Below are 6233 nucleotides of genomic sequence, written 5' to 3' on the forward strand. Positions count from 1 at the left end.
AACCCCAAATCCCAGCAGGGCCCTGCACCCAGGCCCTGTGCAATGAACCCCAAATCCCAGCAGGGTCCTGCACCCAGGCCCTTTGCAATGAACCCCAAATCCCAGCAGGGCCCTGCACCCAGGCCCTATGCAATGAACCCCAAATTCCATTACCTGGCTCCAGAGATCTCTGCTCTCCGTCCATCCCGACACTCCTACCCCCGACACTCCTACAAGTCGAGACTTTCCAGCTCTCCCTCAAATTCCTCCCTCTGTCTGTAAGCTCCAAATATCCCCCTCTGCTCCCCTCTCTGTGCACAAGTTGCAGACCATGCCTTCCCCGGCTGGCTGAGCCTTGTTAGCACATTTCCCTGGCACTGCAGGGTACAGAGAGACTCCAAAAGGGAGAAAATCCACTGGAAAAAAAAAAAAAAAGTAAATATAGCTGACTAAGTAGGAGGGGGAACAATGTCTGTCATCTTAACCTGTCTGTCATCCTAACCCAGAGAATTCTCTGCTCTACTTACTCGGCTCTGCCTTTATCCCCCTCCAACTTTAGGGCCTTTGAGCAGCACCTGGTTACCTGGGAAATCCTCTGCTGTGCTAAAGCCCTGTGAGAAATAAGGGAATGCAGGCAGAGGGAAGGTTTAGCTCAATTTCATGTTGCACCAAGTACAAAAAGAGCTGTCTGTGAGTAACTCCTAGGATTGTGCTCATCAGCAAACGCCAATAATTCAGAGTGACAACGCTCTGGAGACCTCTCTAAGGTACAAATGGCTGGAAAGAATTAATAATTATTTACTGTCCACCTACTCCTCCCGGTTTGTGTCCCAGTTTGACCACCCTTGCCTTGCTCCCTGTGCAGAAATTATGGCACTGCCAGGAGCTGCTGCTACTTGAACTATGAAGCAAAGAATAAAAAAAAATGCTTAACAAGATGCATTAAATAATGATCAAGGCTTATAAGGAGCTAGTGAAAGGTAACATTGTTGCTATTGTAATTGTTGTTGTTGTAGTTGTTGTTCTTGGCAGTGGTGATGATGATGAGTGCTGTTGTTTGTCATTAATATTATTAAGTAGGTGAAAATCACACAGAGCAGGAGGTTTGCTTCTCATCCTGGGCTGGGAGGCAGCTCTGTCACTCACCTGCAGCTTTTATATTATTTCTAATATAAATTATTGCATGTATAATTGAAATATTTATATTTAAATATAAAATTATAACATTTTATGCTTTTACCATGATAAAATTATAGTTGAATATAATTGTTAATAGAACAATAATTTCTATTATTCTAAAATAATAGAAATCATTCTGGCACACCAAAAATCCAGCTGTGACCTCAGTAAATCCAGCATGCTGAGGAATGCCAGGCTGGGGAGCTCAGTGCTCAGGGCTGCTGCAGATGGGCTGGGGAGGGTTTGCCCTGGTGAGGCTCTGACGTGACGCTGCCTTTGGGTTGTCAGCAAAAGTCCTGCAGATTAGTGTCCCCTGCAATCCCCCTAAGCAGCTCTAATGCCCTCAAATGTGCTTGCTGTGGCTCACTGGGAAAGCTGCACGAGACCAAACATTAATTATCAGTGCAAAAATAGAATTTCGTTTAGTGATTCCCATCACCGCGCGCCGCTGAGAGCTTCTCTGAAGTCTGGGAAGAAATTCAGGGTGTGACCCTGCTCAACACTGCAAAATGAAAAATCAGAATCAAAAGATTTTTACCTTTCTGTGTAACTGAATCCAGCTGGCCTCCTCCTACCCTGCCTTGCAGTCATTTACAGATATGCAAATGGAGGGAAAGAAGCGGTGCTGTTCGCATCTGCATTGCACACCAAAAAATCAGAAAATCCCTCTGTTCTCACAGCTTTGCAGCAGTTTTGCCATTCTGCTGCTTTTTTTTTTTTTTTTTTTGATCCAGCTCAACAGTACAATGTGGTTTAGTCATGTATTTAAAATGAAGGAATCAGTCTCTACCTGGGCAGTCCTGAAAACTTTAACTTCTACAGGGTTTCCAGGATGCAGAAGAGCAAGGAGAGGTGGGAATGGAGCCCTGGCTGGGAGCTCCAGGGGGCCTCATCTCTCTTGTGTATTTTAGCTGGAAAATTGTTCAAGTTTGAGGGACTCTTCAGTGGCCTTCATGCAAAGCTGGTCCCAAATGGCTCCATCAGGAATGGATTCTTCCCAAAAACACCTACTGCTTAAATGGCAAAATAAAAGATTATATTTTAAACAGCACAATTTCACAACCTAACAATGCTATCTTTAAATATTAAAAAAGCAAGAAAAAAGATTTTTCATTAAATCCCACCTAAAGTCCTGAAGAAGTTGCTGAAGCAAGGAGCTGGTTTAGTAGCTGGGGTCCAACCCTAAAATCAGTTAGGGGATTATTTGGAGCATCAAATATTGGATCTGCCTCTATGGCTTCTTCAGAAAAAGAATGAAAACGGCCTGTTAAAATTAGTAACCTCTGGGAGAGCTATACCAACAATTGAGCTGAATTTATCAGGCCCTGATAAGGAGTTGCAGGTTTGAAGAGGAACAATCACAGGTAGATTCACACACTCTGGTCACTGACTGAAAGATTCTGTGTGTAAAGTTTTTGTTTCTCCAGTACCCTGCATAGAGGGAATCCTTGGCACTCCCCTGGTGCAAATAATAATAATAAAACAACATCATCATCATCATCATCATCATCATCATCAAGGGATTCACATCAGTCCAATCACTCATCAGGAGGAATCTTCAAAGAGGAGAGTAACCTCTGTGGGAAAGTGCAGAAGCTTGCTGGGAGGTGAAAACAGCTGCTGTAAACCTATTTTCATTGATTTTTTTTTTTTCCTAAAAGGGTTAACACAATAAAACACAATTAGCCCTGAATTATGCTGGATTTGTTGGATGTTTAGCTTGAAACATTCACATCCCCTTGGCTGCAGTGGCACCATTTCACTTCAGCCTTTCACTTCACCCCTTGGTATCGCTCAGCAAGGAGGGAAGGACAAATCAGACAGCACCAGCTCAAAAATATGCTCAGAATTCAGCAGCCTGACTGCTGCTGACCACCCAGAGGACAGGTGTGACACAAATTTATGGGCTTGATTGTAAACCAATATCTGCTCATTTCATTTATGAGCCCATTACATGTTTTATTTTGACAGTTCCACCGCCGTGTTCCCGCAGTCCTCGGGCCATAAACTGCTCACAGTGGGACGTGGAGTTTATTATTTGGTGTGTGGGCACTGAGCACCCCACAAGCTGATGAACTATGGACAATTTATTCATTGGATTTTAAGCCCAGTTAAATCAACAGCTAAAAGGGACCCTCGCTCGCACTCCCTGGAACTGCAAACATTTGAAACTGTGAAAGCAGGGAGGAAATTCTTATGGATTTTACATTCCAACATTACACTCATGCCTAAGATTTTATCTCTATTCAGGAATCCCAGCGCTCAGAGCTTGCTGTAAACCTGCTTATTTGAGGTATTTTGCCCCAAAATTCTGGTTTCTGGAAGGTGACTTCCCAAGGAGCTGGTATGTCCCAGCTACACAGCCAGCCAGGGGGAGATGGATGGTGCAGAAGGAGGGAAAATGAATGGAAAATAAAAACCCTAAACACAAGGATCTTGAAAACTTGAAGATGTGCACAAATAATCCAAGAATGCAGGTGTGCAGGCATGTGGGTGTTTGTGTATCCATATATCCATGCACATACTTCCAAGAAGATGATTTTAGCCAATTCCATGAATTCAGGGCCTTGATATGAAATGCCCAGAACATGAGTCAGCCATCTTGATCTAGAAACCTTCAATTCTTTCTTGTTACATTCTTGATGTTATTGTTTCTATTGGAATCTGGTTCCAAATCTGCTTGTTTTACTGGATTTTCCTCCCGTGTTTATTGACAATAGATTTATTTTAAGGAGTGTAGTATATGGTCACAAACAATTTGTCCCTCGGCATGAACAGCCACAGGATTGTGGGGCTGTGACCTCCTTAGCCAGTCTCTGCCATCCTCTCCATCAAATAGATTTGATATCAATCTTTCTAGTTCCAAATTAAGACCAATTTCTTGTTCTCTCTCTGATGTTATTTGTAGAGAGCAAAATGTTCCCTTTACTTTTCAACATAATTTTGTATAATTCAAAAGTATTGTCATTTTCCTTCCACTCTTCCATTCAGAACCATCCTAATTTACTTTTTCCTGGATGAGTAGACTTCCTAGCCCTCTGATTCTCTTTGTACATCCACATGCTATGACTCCCTGGATGCAGTGACCAAAAATGACAGTTCCCAAAGTTCCTGGTGAAAGAAATTTGGTCTTCTGTAAAACTGCCAAAAACCTCGGAATTTGAAAAAGAAAACCAGCAATTTTCCTCTTCAACAAAATTATATCAGAGAAGGAATCAGGGAACTCCTGCATGTAAAGTAGCCACAATATTTGATTTCTGATGGCAGTTTCCAGAAGGATTCCTGGCTGGTGGGAAAGAGGGAGAGCAGCTCTCTCCTAGAGGTCACTTAGAGCTGGAGGCTGAGCAGGACACTCAGGTACCACAGCTCTTTCTGGCTCTCACCATTTCATAATTTTAGCATAAGAAAAATTCTATCCTAAGTGCCTGCTAATGAGTTAATGCACCGTGCACTGGAAGCCCAAGTATTGCAGTGTTTGGTGCTAGGAGAGAGCCACAAGTTCAGGCCCCAGATCTCTTTGGCCATTTTTAGAGGTGCATTAGTCCACAATTTCCATTAGGGATAAGTGAAATGGGAGTGAGTCAGCTCATCTTGAACTTCCCAGCTGAGCCCATTTTAGATGAAAGGTCACCTTCTGTCACTGGGAGCAAAAACAAAATTGGGGCAAGACTTGCAAGAGCAGAGCAGACATCATTGCCACCATCTCCTCCACGACTGGTGAACTCCTTTTCCTGTGAGATTAAAATGACTTCTCAATGCCTCTGAACAATCTGCTCTGTCTCCATGTCGTGACTGTCCTCGAAGAGGAATCCCAGAGTGGTTTGGGTTGGAAGGGACTTTAAAGCCCATCCAGTGCCACCCCTGCCATGGCAAGGACAGCTCCCACTGTCCCAGGCTGCTCCAAGCCCTGTTCCAAGCTGGTCTTGGGCACTGCCAGGGATCCAGGGGCAGCCACAGCTGCTCTGGGCATCTCTGGGCCTGCCCACCCTCACAGGGAGGAGTTCCTTCCCAATACCCCATCAATCCCTGCTCTGGCTCAGTGTGAAGCCATTCCCTGTGTGCTGTCCCTCCATCCCTTCTCCAAAGTCTCTCTCCATGTTTCCTGCAGCTCCTCCAGGCCACACTGAGCTCAGCCCAAAGCTTCTCCTCTCCAGGTGAACAATCCCAGCCTTTCCTCCCACCAGAGCTGCTCCATCCCTCTGCTCATCCTGGAGCCTCCTCTGAACCATGCAAGGAGTGGTGCTGCCAGGGATCTTCGGAAAAGGAGAAGTAACAGCAGTAAACAGAAAATTCTGGCACCGCTGGACTGAACGGAAGTGGCACCACTGACATCACTAAAAGTAGGCTCAAGTCTGATCTGAAAAGCAATTTAGAATATGAGCTTTTCTTTCCAAATGAGCAGTAAGTGCCTTCCTTCCCCCAGAATTCGGTGCTTTCTATTACGTTTTCAATTGATTGGCTTTATGGCCCAGTCCTGAGGAATTGCCCTAGCATGATCTCGTCTGGCTCGTGTTTCTAATTCTGGCTACTCTAAATCCAGATGCCCTGAAAATCCAGGCTGTTGCTTACAGCACATACTGGAGGTTAATCTCCATTTTTGTGTACCCAGGCAAAATCCAGGAACTGGGATATATGGAAGATTAGCCCACAAGGTGAAAAGGGAATGAAGCCAAAAGAGAAATTGCAATAGAAAATATTCACATGCAGAGTGTGGAGGCGTCAAAATAAACCACAACCATTATTCCACAACAAGAATTCCAACTGGGTTTTTTTTGCATTGTCTAAGATTTTTCTAATGGGAACAATGAGGTTGCCATCTGAAGGTGTGTCCTGCCTCCTGGGTCTGTGGGCAGTGGATGGAGAGATTCAGAAAACACAGTTCCAGGTCCATGCTCTTCCTCTGTGTGGTCCATGTTCAGCCTCATTTGGGACATTAAAACCTCCACTTGGCCTGCCAGGTGACAAGAAGCCTCTCTCCTGAATAAAAAGGGTTAAAAAGGCTGCAGGACGTTGTCGTGATGGAGGGAAGGAGGTTGTGGACTCCTCTCCAGGTGATGGAACAAGAAGAAACAGCT

Source organism: Geospiza fortis, unplaced genomic scaffold (assembly GCF_000277835.1).
Source record: "Geospiza fortis unplaced genomic scaffold, GeoFor_1.0 scaffold172, whole genome shotgun sequence".
Taxonomy (NCBI): domain Eukaryota; kingdom Metazoa; phylum Chordata; class Aves; order Passeriformes; family Thraupidae; genus Geospiza; species Geospiza fortis.